Raw genomic sequence first — 14,998 nt, forward strand, 5'->3', positions numbered from 1 at the left:
GAAAATATAACAAATCAAATCATTATTCAACCAAAAAAATAATGTCAAAGCAATAACTCCAAGGCAAATAACACGTTATCTCTTATGATTCCTGGTTGACGAACAGCCGTTCAGAAACTAACTGAAAAGAGCGAACTGAAAAGCGTTAAATGAAAAACGCGAAAAGAAAAGCGCAAATCAACACTCACCAAACTTCTACTAACATGAAATTAGCATAATGAGCCCAAAGGGTGGTGCTAAAGAGCTGAAAAACCACGCAGTACGTCTAGTATCTCACTATGTTCGTAATTGTTGGCCAACATTTGTGTGACCGTGTGTATGCAGGATCCTTCTGCAGGCTTTGCAGGATCAGGGAGGCCATGCAGCGTAGGTTAGCTGAGGCATTCGGTCCGGAGTCCTCTGGGTCACTAAGGACAACATGATCCGCAGCTACCTCCTCCCAGCCACGTATAAGTCCACGGGTATCTTGGGACTGTAAATTATCCCTACAAGACTGCTGCTGCTGCTGATGCTGAGTGCCAGCCTCCACCTCCATGCTGACACAATCATCCTCCTCCTCCTCTTCCTCCTCCTCATCCTCTTCCTCCTCCTCATCCTCTTCCTGTGTGATGGGTGGCACAGCAGGAACACTGTCTGGATAAAGGGGGCCTTGAGAGGCAAGGAAGTCCTCCTCTTCCTGCCTCTGTTCTGCCTCAAGTGCCCTGTCCATTATTCCATGCAGCGTATGCTCCAAGAGGTGGACAAGAGGTACAGTGTCACTGATGCATGCACTGTCACTGCTCACCATCCTTGTGGCCTCCTCAAACGGTGACAGGACAGTGCATGCATCCCTGATCATGCCCCACTGGCGTGGTGAGAAAAAACCAAGCTCCCCTGACCCTGTCCTGGTGCCGTAGTCGCACAGGTACTCATTGATGGCTGTCACGGTCGTTCCACTACCCCGATCGTACAGAAGAGACGTACCTGCAGGGTTCCTGTACGACGGGATCTCCGACGCCCTCGGACGCGGGTCGACGCGAACAAACACGCGCGGGTGCACGCAGGTCCCAACAGACGTTCGCAGGTGCGCGCCGACACAAGCGGGCGTTCGCACCGTACGGACGTGCGCGGGGTCACGAGCGTAACCACGGCCACCTGCGGGGGTACGCAAACGGGCCGTACGACCAATCCTGTTGCCCAATAGACTATTTAAGGCCACAGCTCCTGCTCCTCGGCGCTGTTCGGTCTACAGCGTTCCTGAGACTTCTGCTGTTTGTTCGTGATTGTGTTCCTGATATTATACCCGACCTGTTCCTGGACTCTGCCTGTATTCCGCCTGCCCTTGACCTTTGCCTGATTGACTACGCCTCTGCCTCCCGCTTCTGTACCTCCGCTGCCAGATAGTTGCCGACCCTGCCTGACTGACCACGCCTCTGCCTCTCGCTTCTGTACCTCCGCTGCCTGATAGTTACCGACCCAGCCTGATTGACTACGCCTGTCTGCCCGAAGTCCGGCACCCATTGACTCTGCCACCTTGCCGGTCCACTTGTGCCAGCCGCCCAGCAGTCCTTGACTGACATCCAACGCCAGGTGCACCTGCCGTTCCTGTTACCACCAGTTCCAGTTGTATCCGCTATCTGCTATCCGGCTAGGCACTTGTGTCCTCCGGGCTCCTGAACCCCTGTCTCCATCACCAGGGGCTCGAGAGCCGGTGGTTTACGAGGCGCCGCTCCCTGCACGTCGGGGCTCTCTAACCAGGTACGTGACAGTACCGAACAGCCAGGATGTCTGAGCCCTCGCAGGGAGCGTCTCCCATGGATGAACTCTGCCATCATCTAGCCGGCCTCACCCAGGCCGTGAAGAGCCTACAAGAAGGCTACGGACGTTTGGAGGAACAGGTCCAGGCCCTATCTGCCGCAGCCCCGGCTGCCTCTGGGTCTCCAGGCCCACCATCAGTGGTCATGTTGCCGCCAGAACCAAGGGTACCTACACCAGACCGCTTCTCCGGTAACCGGAATAAGTTCAGGGCCTTCCGGAACTCCTGCGAGCTCTTTTTCGCCCTCCAACCCCGGACTTTTTCTCTTGAGGCAACAAAAGTGGGGTTCGTCATTTCTCTATTAACCGACGAACCTCAGACCTGGGCACATCGTCTCCTCGAACGGAAGGACCCCTCTTTGGATTCTTTGAACGATTTCTTCCTAGCCATGTCCCGACTGTACGAGGACCCGCAACTCGCCGCCACTGCAGAAGCAGCTTTGCATGTACTCCAGCAGGGTCGCAGGCCAGTAGAGGACTATGTGTCTGAGTTCAGGCGTTGGAGTGCCGACACAGAGTGGAATAACTCAGCCCTTCGCTACCAGTTCCGCATGGGACTTTCGGAGGCATTAAAGGATGAATTGGCTCGCGTGGGAACCCCTGAAACCCTCGAAGCCCTCATCGATCTCTCGATTCAGATTGACAGGCGTTTGAGGGAACGTCGTTTAGAGCGCTCAACTTCCACTTCTCGCCCAGTCTGGATGATGCCGCGGGTTCCAAGTCCCAACCCTCCGGTCCTTCCTGCTCCACCTGCTCTGGATCCTTCGGAGCCTATGCAACTGGGTCTACTTCGCCCTTCCTTGACGCCCGAGGAGCGCCAACGCCGGAGAACTGGCAACCTTTGCCTTTATTGTGGGGAATCTGGACATTACGTTCGCACCTGCCCCGCCAAGTCACGTAAGTGCCTCCTTGCACCTTCTGCTTCTCCTGCCATTCTGCCCAGCACCAACACCATCTCTCACCTGGTTGTACCTCTTCTCCTACAGTTTTCCGGAGGGACTCTCAGCGTTGACGCCATCATAGACTCTGGAGCTTGCAGCGGCTTCATGGACCTGTCTTTTGCCCTGAAGAATAACATCCCTCTTCGGCCTAGGGTAAAGGGACTTTCAATCTTTCTGGCCGACGGCTCCTCCCTTAAATCCGGACCCGTTACTCAGGAGACGTCCCCGCTTTTCGTCACCATAGCCGGAACTCATCAGGAATTCCTGAGTCTGGATATCATCAAATCCCCCCTGTTTCCTGTGATCCTGGGCATGCCCTGGTTGAAGGCCCACAACCCTCTGATTAACTGGTTCACTGGAGAAGTAGAGTTCCCGTCTGCATATTGTCATCAAAACTGCTTCCCAGCCGCCAACACAGATCCTGCCTCTTCTTCTCTGCTCTGCATGGAAACAGACACCGAGCTCCGACGGGTTGTGCCCGAAGCTTACCACCAGTTTTTAGATGTATTCAGTAAAAAGGGCGCAGAGACTTTACCTCCCCACAGGCAATACGATTGCCCTATTGACCTACTCCCGGGAGCGGAGATCCCGTTCGGGAGGATCTTCCCCTTATCTGAAACCGAGCTGGGTGCTTTAAAAACCTACCTGGACGATAACCTGAAGAAGGGTTTCATACGACCATCCACTTCCCCAGCAGGCGCAGGGATTTTCTTTGTTCAGAAGAAGGACCATTCCTTACGGCCCTGTGTGGACTACCGAGCACTCAACAAAGTTACAATTAAGAACCGTTATCCTCTACCGTTAGTGCCCGAATTATTTCAGAGACTGGGGTCGGCCAAGGTGTTCTCCAAGTTAGACTTACGGGGCGCGTACAACCTCATTCGCATTCGCAAAGGCGACGAATGGAAGACCGCCTTCCGTACCCGCTTCGGACATTATGAGTACCGAGTTATGCCCTTTGGACTTTGTAACGCTCCCGCTACATTTCAACACTTTGTTAACGATGTCTTTAGAGAGTACCTTGATTTGTTTGTTGTTATATATCTCGATGACATCTTAATCTTCTCTTCCTCTTTAGCTGAACACCGGGAGCATGTGAGAAGTGTCCTGGCCCGTCTCCGCCTCCATGGCCTTTACGCCAAACCGGAGAAGTGCGTTTTCGAACAGCAGAGTATCCAATTCCTGGGCTTGATCATCTCCGTAAACGGCATAGAGATGGACCCACAGAAAATTTCAGCCATCATAAACTGGCCCGCTCCCTCGGACAAGAAAGGGGTCCAACGCTTCGTGGGATTCGCGAACTTTTACAGAAAATTCATCAGGGGATTTTCTTCCATTATTTCCCCCATCACTGAGCTGACCAAGCAGAACCAGAAATTTCAGTGGACCCCTAGGGCTCAGGAGGCCTTCGAAACTCTGAAAAACCTGTTTATCTCTGCCTCAATTCTCAAACACCCCGACGCCTCGCTGCCTTATATCCTAGAGGTGGACGCTTCGGAAGTGGCCGTCGGGGCAGTACTTTCCCAGAGACAGGGACCCAAGTCACTTCTGTACCCGGTGGCTTTCTTCTCCCGCAAACTCTCAGAAGCTGAGCGCAACTACGATGTCGGTGACCGGGAGCTCCTAGCGATCAAGGCAGCATTGGAGGAATGGCGCTATCTCCTTGAAGGCGCCTCTCATCCAATCCTGGTCTATACCGACCATAAAAATCTCGAGTATTTGAAAGCAGCCAAGCGATTGAAACCTCGGCAGGCCCGGTGGGCACTTTTCTTTTCCAGATTTGTGTTCCACATCACATACCGGCCCGGGTCAAAGAATGTGAAGCCTGATGCTCTTTCCCGGATGTACAACGAAGCTGTGGAACCTCATACCCCCGACACCATCCTGCCTCCAGGAAACTTCCTTCTGCTCCAGGAAGGCCTCCTATCTCAAATTAAACAGGCTTCCAGCGATCCAGCCATCCCACCGGACATCTCCTTAACCTCCAAGGACGGACTTCTCTGGCACCTGGACCGAATCTTCGTCCCCCAAGAGATCCGCACGGCGGTCCTCAGTTCCTGTCACGACCATCCATTGGCCGGTCATTTTGGGGTGTCCAAGACCACGGACTTGCTCCAGCGCACGTTCTGGTGGCCCCAGATGAGGAAGCATTGCAGGGAATATGTGGAGGCATGCACCACCTGCATCAGGAATAAAGGTAGCAAATTAGGGGCTTGGGGCTTGTTGAGACCTTTACCCATCCCGGACAGACCATGGAAGATGATATCTATGGACTTTATAGTGGATCTGCCCCTCTCAGAAGGCTTCTCCTCTATCCTGGTAGTGGTAGACAGGTTTACCAAGATGGCCCACTTCATACCGATGAGGGGGACCCCGTCGGCCACAGAAACGGCCAAGGCCTTTATTAAGGAAGTAGTAAGGCTCCACGGTGTTCCTGCTGACATTACCTCTGACAGAGGAGTACAATTTACGTCTAGGTTCTGGAAAGCCCTCTGTGAAGCCCTGAAGATTGAGCTCCGTCTCTCCTCGGCCTATCACCCTCAAACCAATGGCCAGACCGAGCGAACCAACCAGACGTTAGAGCAATATCTGCGTTGTTTCTCCTCTTTCTCTCAGGATGATTGGGCATCACTTTTACCGCTTGCAGAGTTTGCTTATAATAATGCTACTCATTCTGCCACTAAACAGTCACCATTTTTTGCAAATTTTGGTTTTCATCCGTCCTTTTTGTCCGGTAGTCTCCCCGAATGTTCTGTACCTGCAGTCCTGGAGGACCTTAATTTTTTTTTGAACAATAACAAGCTTCTTCAAGAGACCCTGGCGAAGACCCAGAAATGCTATAAAGAGGCCTTTGACAAGAGGAGAAGAGGGGAACTTGACCTCCAGGTCGGGGACCTGGTCTGGTTGTCCACACTAAATTTGAAGCTAGCCTGCCCATCCAAGAAGCTGGGCCCGAGGTTTGTGGGTCCATTTCCCATCGTAAGGAAACTAAATGACGTGGCCGTCGAGCTGAAACTCCCGGAGTCATTCAGGATACACCCGGTCTTTCATGTCTCGCTACTGAAGCCTGCGGTTCCTGATCCCTTTGTTGACCGGAATACCAATCCTCCTGAGCCCGTGACAATTGATGGGGAACTGGAGTACGAGGTCAAGTCCATCCTGGACTGCAGGAAGAGACGGAACCAGATCCAGTTCTTGGTAAAGTGGAAGGGCTACGGCCCTGAGGAGAACTCGTGGGAACCAGAGTCCAACCTGCATGCTGCAAAACTAGTCCAAGCCTTTAAGAGGTCCCATCCTGATAGGATGATGCAGTTGGGCATCCGGAGGTTGCCCTTTGGGGGGGGGCAATGTCACGGTCGTTCCACTACCCCGATCGTACAGAAGAGACGTACCTGCAGGGTTCCTGTACGACGGGATCTCCGACGCCCTCGGACGCGGGTCGACGCGAACAAACACGCGCGGGTGCACGCAGGTCCCAACAGACGTTCGCAGGTGCGCGCCGACACAAGCGGGCGTTCGCACCGTACGGACGTGCGCGGGGTCACGAGCGTAACCACGGCCACCTGCGGGGGTACGCAAACGGGCCGTACGACCAATCCTGTTGCCCAATAGACTATTTAAGGCCACAGCTCCTGCTCCTCGGCGCTGTTCGGTCTACAGCGTTCCTGAGACTTCTGCTGTTTGTTCGTGATTGTGTTCCTGATATTATACCCGACCTGTTCCTGGACTCTGCCTGTATTCCGCCTGCCCTTGACCTTTGCCTGATTGACTACGCCTCTGCCTCCCGCTTCTGTACCTCCGCTGCCAGATAGTTGCCGACCCTGCCTGACTGACCACGCCTCTGCCTCTCGCTTCTGTACCTCCGCTGCCTGATAGTTACCGACCCAGCCTGATTGACTACGCCTGTCTGCCCGAAGTCCGGCACCCATTGACTCTGCCACCTTGCCGGTCCACTTGTGCCAGCCGCCCAGCAGTCCTTGACTGACATCCAACGCCAGGTGCACCTGCCGTTCCTGTTACCACCAGTTCCAGTTGTATCCGCTATCTGCTATCCGGCTAGGCACTTGTGTCCTCCGGGCTCCTGAACCCCTGTCTCCATCACCAGGGGCTCGAGAGCCGGTGGTTTACGAGGCGCCGCTCCCTGCACGTCGGGGCTCTCTAACCAGGTACGTGACAATGGCCCTCTGCTGCATGTGCAGCCGCTGCAGCATGGCCAACGTTGAGTTCCACCTGGTGGGCATGTCACATATAAGGCGGTTCTTGGGCAGGTTCAACTCCTTTTGGAGCTCAGCCAGCCGAGCACAGGCATTAAATGATTGGCGGAAATGCACACAGACTTTCCTGGCCTGCTTCAGGACATCTTGTAAGCCAGGGTACCTGCCCAAGAACCGCTGCACCACCAGGTTAAGGACGTGAGCTCAGGGCACATGGGTCAGTTGTCCCTGTCAGAGGGCGGAGAGGAGGTTGGTGCCATTGTCGCAAAACACCATTCCTGGCTTAAGCTGGCGTGGCGTCAACCACCTCTCGGCCTGCCCCTGCAGAGCTGACAAAACATCCACCCCAGTGTGGCTCCTGTCCCCCAAACAAACCAGCGCAAGCACGGCATGGCATTGTTTTGCCTGCGTACTTGCGTAGCCCCTGGAACGCCTACGGAGCACCGCTGGTTCTGAGGACAGAGCACTGGAAGAGGCCATGGAGGAAGAAGAAGAGGAGGGGGTGGAGGAGAGAGGTGTGTCACAACCAATAGTAGCATTTTGGAGTCGTGGTGGCGGAACAACCTCCAACACTACTGCACCTTGTCCTGCATCCTTCCCAGCTGCCAGAAGAGTGACCCAATGGGCCGTGAAAGACAAGTAACGTCCCTGTCCATGCCTGCTGGACCATGAGTCAGCGGTAATATGCACCTTACCGCTGACCGCCCTGTCCAGCGAGGCAAGGACATTGCCTTCCACATGCCGGTAGAGAGCTGTAATCGCCTTCCGTGAGAAAAAGTGGCGTTTGGAGACCTGCCACTGAGGAACCGCACATTGTACAAACTCACGGAAGGGGGCCGAGTCTACCAACTGAAAAGGCAGCAGTTGAAGTGCTAGCAATTTAGCCAAGCTAGCATTCAACCGCTGGGCATGTGGATGGCTGGGAGTGAACTTCTTTCGCCGGTCCAGCAGCTGGGGCAGGGACATTTGCCTGCTATAACTGGACGTGGGTGTACTGCTAGCAGAGTGCCCGGAAGCACTTGGCTGTGACACACCTAATTCTACACCTTCATTCCTCTCAGAGCAGGTTTCAGAGAGGACTGAAGGTCTAGTGGGGTTGGAGATGCCAGCTGATGAGGAGCAAGGAGAGGTCTGCTTTGTTCTTTGGTGTGGGTCTTTGAGGTACGCTTGCCAACGAGCTGCATGGCAGGTCAACATACGTCTGGTCAAGCATGTGGTGCCCAAGCGGCTGATGTTTTGGCCACGCGAGATACGCTTGAGACATATGTTGCAAATAGCAGCGGTGCGATCTGATGCACTCGTCTCAAAAAAGGCCCACACCAAAGAACTTTTAGAATAACGCGCAGAGGCAGCGCCCTGCACAGGCGGAGCTCTGCGGTTTGATTCAGTCGGTGTGCTGCCCCTAAGCTGGCCCCCGGAGGGCATCCTGCCTCGTTGGACATGTGCCTCCTCCTCCTCCTCTCTCCTACCAGGCACCCACGTGGAGTCAGTGCCCTCATCATCCCCTCCCTCTTCATCGCTGTAACAAACCTGGCAGTATTCTGCAGCTTGTGGAACATGACTGCCAGATTGCTGTCCTTCTTGAGCATCCCCTCTCTCTGCATTCACGCTACTGCCTTCCTCTAGCTGAGAATCATCATCAGAGCCTACAAAACACTGGGCATCCTCCTGGAGCATGTACCCAACACTGTGCTCAAAGAGTTCAGGAGACTCCTCAGGAGGACGTGGTGGGTCTAGGGAAGGAGTCACTGATGATGACATTGAGACGAGGGAAGACGATGCGTTGGCAGCTGCTTTGCTAGTACCCTGAGACTGGGTGAGAGAGGATGAGGAGGATGAAGAGGGCTTGGTCATCCACTCTACCAAGTCATTGGCATGTTGCGGCTCAACATGTCCAGCTGCCGAAAAGAAGGACAAGCATGTCCCATGGCCATGTGCTGATGATGACGATGCACCGCGTCCACGACCAGCACTGTTGTCTCTAGACACAGAGCCTGCTTGCCCTCTTTTATCGGCTCGCGCCTGTCTGCCTCTCCTTGCTGGCCTTCCAGACATGGTAATGGCCTGAAGGGAGTTGGGTAAAACAGCAATTGGGTAGTGTATATTGTGCTGGAGGCACACAACACCCACTAACTCCTGCAGATGCCTTTATTATAGAACACCAGCAATAAAGGGTAGATAAAGGGGTATACTGTACTGGAGGCACACAACACCCACTAAGCCCTGCAGATGGCTCTATTAGAGAACAGCAATAAAGGGTAGATACAGGTGTATATTGTGCTGGAGGCACACAACACCCACTAACTCCTGCAGATGCCTTTATTATAGAACACCAGCAATAAAGGGGTAAATACAGATGTATACTGTGCTGTGCTGGAGGCACACACAACTTCCAATAACTCCTGCAGATGGCAGATGGCTCAAATAGAGAAGAGCTATGTAGGTGGATATAGCGGTGTGTACTGGCTACAGAGCACGCAGACAGCACGCACAAGCTCCTAACACTGACTGCAAGCTCTATTATAAAAGATAGATATATCGCTAGCCATATAGGTGAATATAGCGGTGTATACTGCGGTCAGGGCACGCAGACAACAACCACTACAGAAGAGCAAGATCGAAAAATCAGCCGATAACGATCGGTGTATACTGTGTTGAAGGTACACAGAACACCCACTAACTGCTTCAGACGCCAACACATTACACAAGGCCACCACGCTGGCGGCCTTATATAGTGTGGGGCGTGTACTACACAGCCTGAGCTATGATTGGCCACAGGTATCCTGCCTGTGGCCAATCATGGCTCTCCTCACTACCGGCGCTGTGATTGGCCAAGCATGCGGGGTCACAGTGCATGCTTGGCCAATCATGAGCCAGCAATGCACTGCGCCATCGCAGTGCATTGTGGGCCGTGAGCACCACACGAATCTGGCACGAACGGCCCATAACGTTCGGAATTCTCCGAACGGGCGAACAGCCGATGTTCGAGTCGAACGTATGTTCGACTCGAACACGAAGCTCATCCCTATCCTTATGGAAATATACTCAAATCAGACACTTTCGGGGGGCGCGCCAAGCAATGGCAGCGTAAGGAAGCTCACCTTGGAGCTCTGCAGGGATCAACCCGGAGAACAGCCCGCCGGAACAGCCAAGTAAGCTGACATTCCATGCCCGGGGTTGCAAGCAGCTGCTGAGCACGGGAGCACGAAGGCTCGAGATTACTCACCATTTCCTCCGCCAGCACTGCACTCCTTCCCCTGCTGCATCGGCCAAGATGGCACTGCCGCGAGTCACACCTATGAGCGCCGCCACCCACACTAAGAAAGGCACACAGACGGGAGCGGCTGTAAGCGGCGGCATGCCCGCACAGAGTGACAGAGCAAATTCACCCATCCTCTCCCCTGCTATCCTGGGCTCAGAATCACAGACCAGCTCAGCCCATGCAGGGGAACCGGACGGCAGTGTGGAATGCTCCCTCCAGAACATTGTGGCAGACCTGCCCACTAAGCAGGACCTGCAGGAAATGGCGGCATCAATTGTAAATGCCCTTTCCAGGGAGCTACATGACAAACACCAGCAAGTGGACAATGTGGAGGAGAGGGTTGCTGTTCTGGAGTCCTCCAGCTCCTCAGTGGACGCCCGCCTCACCACCTTGAGAAGGAACAGAGGGCCTTCCGCTGGCACATGGTGGAGGACCAATTGAAGCTCAACGACGGGGAAAACAGGAGCAGATGGAACAATCTGCGCCTTACGTGGCATCCCCGAAGCAACCATGGGGACCGATCTCCACACCACGGTGATGGCCATCTTCAACCAGCTCTTGGGGAAGCCATCAGGATCAGAATTAGAGCTGGACAGGGTCCACCGCATACCGGGACCCAGAGCATCATCCACAACACCACAGGACCCGGCAATGGTCGACCCCTCAAGAGATGTCCTATGCTGCAGGGTGCACTTTTTCACCATAAAAGAGGAGATTCTGCTCTGGGCTTGGGAGAGAGGCCCAATTGACGGAGCTTCGATCCGGATCTATCCCGACATCTCCAGGCAAACAAGGGCCCTGAGGGTGCTCATGTGACCTCGCCTCGAGGTGATCCGCGAGGTTGGGGCCAGGTATCGCTAGGGCCACCCCTTTCACCTAATAGTGAGGATACAAGGTGCAGAGTTTTACTTTCTCTCACCAACTCCTGGATTTGTTCAGTTTCCTCAACAAGCCTCCAGTGAGCATACCCAACTGGTTTGACCACCTGCTATCCCAGGAGGTCCTCGGTCCACCCCTACCCAGACCACAGCGTGTCCGTCGGCCTTGCTCACGTGCGCCCAGCCGGGAAAATGCCAGACCTCACCCGATGTCATTGGAGATCTGACTTCCCTCTTCGTCATAGGGGCCGATAAGCAACTCTGTCACACTAATGGCCTGCTACAGGACTTGCTCTTTAGCACCACAGCTGTCAATACACCTGTACTCTAATGCCCAGGACTGCCTAGTGCCTGCCCATAGGGGTGTCCCCATTAGCCCATGTTGCTGCCGGTCCGCGGCACCTCCTATAGGCCATTGCTCATTGATACCTTCCTGGTATCTAAGGACTTTGTCAGCCTTCACATATGTTTGAGACTTGAGTGAGGAGTGGGCCCGAGTGCCACTGTGCCACCTGGCTGGGGGCACTGATCCTCCCGCGCATTGGGTGGAGTGGGGGTTGGGGGTACCTGAGGGGGCGCGCGGGTGGGTGACAGGCTCCAACACCCCTGACCTTGCCTGGCAACCTTAGTTCCTAGACTCAATTCAGCCCTCCCCACCCGGTGGGTGCAGTGGGGATGTGACTCCACACGATCCTCCCTCTTCCTGATTGCGACCCTAAGTCCCGAACTGGCCAGATACCTCTGGACCGTTGATCCATTTTGGTCTACCCCCTACAGCATGCTGGAGTGACTGCTGCCTGGCAGGGGTGGGGGGACTGTGGCCTACCTGACGGTCGACGGTCGGGACAATTCCTGGCCACATATATTATAAGCATGGCTAGATCGGGGCTTCTCCCCAGTACGCTCTATATACGATACATGGCCAGTAAGCCGGAACGGTTGATTGTATTTTGTACTTCATTCTGTATCCTGAACGTGACCTATGCTCCGTGCCTTTGTTGGTTATGCTGACTGTATTATACTCATTTAAGAAAATAAAAGAATTAAAGAAATCAGACATTTTCTCATTACCAATGCCAAGCAATTGGACGGGGCGAGAACTTAGACTCCACAGAGACACCTTATATCATTTTCATATAACCTACTGTTTTCCAGCCAACACCTACCTGATAACTGGACCAACAGTGCTTGGCAAAAAGATCTCACTATTAAACTTATGGAAAAGTATTGGGAAAATATCTGTACAATTGTCCACAATGGTTCCCTAAATGTTTGTGCCCAAGAAATGCTTTCAAATTGCTCTCAAGGTGGTATAAAACACCCCTTAAATTGCATCACATTTATCCAACAACCTCCCCACTTTGTTGGAGATGCAAACAAGAGAACGGATCTCTGTTGCACATTTGGTGGTCCTGCCCCAAAATTCAACCACACTGGAAAGAAGTACATAGACTTACCCAAATTACTACCTACGCCCTAAAATACTCCCCTGAGTAACTTTTATTACACTTATCGACCCCTCCCAAACTTTCATACCTGAAATCCTTACACATGCACATGATCATGGTAGCAAACATAGGCATCCCCGCCAAATGGAAATCCACAGAACCACCCTCCATGAAAGATTGGTTCCAACGCATCAACAAAACCGCAGAAATTGAAGAATTAATACACCAGGCAAAAGACTCCCCCTTTAAATATACTCAAACATGGTCAAGTTGGTTACACTTCCATACGTCTACCGAATACTGTACAATGCTTACTTAAATTCATAATGGGAGCTGTGGTGCAACAAATGAGCACCGCGAAAATAAACTTATGTGCTAGGTCCAGCCTTCTGGAAACATCCCCTCTTACATAACTCATAGCTGCCACTTATTGCTACTTACACGCAATAACCGGCTTCTATACAGAGATATATAAACCCCACCAAGTATGGATACAGACACAATCCAGTTGAATACCTGAAGCCACCCTACACCATCTTACATTGATTACACATGTACCATTATCGCTCATCCTATCTAAATATACGCAACTAACACGCATAAGGACACGAATAATACTATTACTGCAAACTTAGGTATAATCTTGGTGTCATACCTCATTTCATAATCTACTCAACTTCATAGCCTTACTAATACTAATCTGTTAGTGCATATCTTAAGACCCCTTTCACACCAGGGCGTTTTTCAGGCGCTATAGCGTTAGAAATAGCGTCTGCAATCCACCCTAAAAAAGCTGCACTATTGTCTGTAGTGTGAAAGCCAGAGGGCTTTCACACTACAGCGGTGCGCTAGCAGGACGTCAGGGAAAAGTCCTGCCAGCAGCTTCTTTGGAGCGGTGAAGGAGCGGTGTGTTTACCGCTCCTCCACCGCTGCTCCCCATTGAAATCAATGGGGCAGCACTGTAATACCGCCGGCAAAACTCCGCTATTGTGGTGTATTGCTGGTGGTTTTAACCCTTTCTCGGCCGCTAGTAGGGAGTAAAAGCGCCCCGCTAGCGGCCGAAATGCCCCGCAAATCCAGCGGTAAAAAAGCTGCTAAAAATAGCGGCGTTTTACCGCCGACGCTATGGGCGGTGTGATGTGAAAGGGGTCTAATTCAATGTGTCCATAAATCATGCTTTTTTACAAAAATCCTATGTATAATGTCCAATAATAGTGGGATCCTCTTCCTGACAATCGCCTAGATGTGGTCATATCCAATAAAAATGGCCGCTCGTCTCCTTGTGGGACCTCACTGTTCCCTCAATCTAACAGTGATGTCACACAAGGAGGTGAGTGGCAATTTTTATTGGATATGAACATAGGACACTACCTGCCTGGAGTTTCCATGTTCTCCCTGTACCTGTGTGGGTTTCCTCCGGGTTCACCGGTTTCCTCCTACACTCCAAAGACATGCTGATAGGTTAATTGGATCTTGTCTAAATTGGCACTAGTATTTATGAATGTGAGTTAGGGACCTTAAATGGTAAGCTCCTTGAGGGCAGGGACTGATGTGAATGTACAATATATAGTATATGTAAAGCACTGCATAAATTGACGGCGCTATATAAGTACTGTACCTGAAATAAATAAATAAAATAAATAAATATCTGGGCGATTGTTAGGAAGACTATTCCACCGTTATTGCACATTATACATAGTATTTTAGTCAAAAATAACTATTTATGGACACTTATTGAATTTTGTGTTTGGTTTGTTGAAACCAGAGTCCTTGTTATTTAGTGTGTGTAGGACTACATGTCCAAGCTCTGTTATTCATTGTTTACAGAACTACACGTCCCAGCTGTTAGTAAGTTTAGGGCTACAAGTCCCAGCTGTTATTCAGTGTGTGCGGGACTACAAGTCCCAGCTGTTATTCAGTGTGTGTATAACTACAAGTTCCAGTTCTGTTATTCATTGTTTATAGAACAGGTCCCAGCTGTTAGTGTGTGTAGCACTACAAGTCCCAGCTTTGTTATTCAGTGTGTGTGTGACTACAAGTCTTGTTATACAGAGTATATAGAGTCATGCCTAGTCAGGAAAGGGGAAGTGTGGTGCAGTTTGTCCATAGTGTACAGTAATGAGCATGCTCCTCCCCTCCTCCTTTTGAGGTAGCTTTGCCAAGGGATGAGGGGAGGATCTTCCGGGATCCGAGTCAGGCGTGTCAGGAACCCGTCTATAGAGCGTTTCCTTGTATTGGAATGATTTTCCGTTTCCCTCCTATAAGGTGGTCGTTCGTCGCACATTCTCTGAGAACAGTTATGACAGCGGTCAATGTTCTCCAGCTCTCATGGGCTCTCCTGCTGTGTGTTACCAATGGAAGGCCCAGTCCAGTCACTGAAGCCGAGGAAGGTAATGTCTTTGTGCTGCCTGCACTCCATGTTGTTGTGTTCAGTGTGTGGTGGGTGGGGTGTGCAGGACTT

General features: G+C 52.2%; 1 long non-coding RNA gene across 1 annotated transcript in view; it reads left to right on the forward strand.

The window, feature by feature from the left end:
• The first annotated feature begins 14,695 nt into the window (after nt 1-14,695).
• LOC143987771 (uncharacterized) overlaps nt 14,696-14,998 on the forward strand; it is a 58,209-nt gene continuing 57,906 nt past the window's right edge. The window contains exon 1 of the long non-coding RNA XR_013276699.1: nt 14,696-14,927. This is a non-coding gene — a long non-coding RNA (uncharacterized LOC143987771). The remainder of the gene's footprint in view (nt 14,928-14,998) is intronic.

The sequence above is a fragment of the Lithobates pipiens genome, unplaced genomic scaffold, assembly GCF_037356315.1.
Source record: "Lithobates pipiens isolate NorthernLeopardFrog02 unplaced genomic scaffold, aLitPip1_a1.2 Scaffold_18, whole genome shotgun sequence".
Taxonomy (NCBI): Eukaryota; Metazoa; Chordata; class Amphibia; order Anura; family Ranidae; genus Lithobates; species Lithobates pipiens.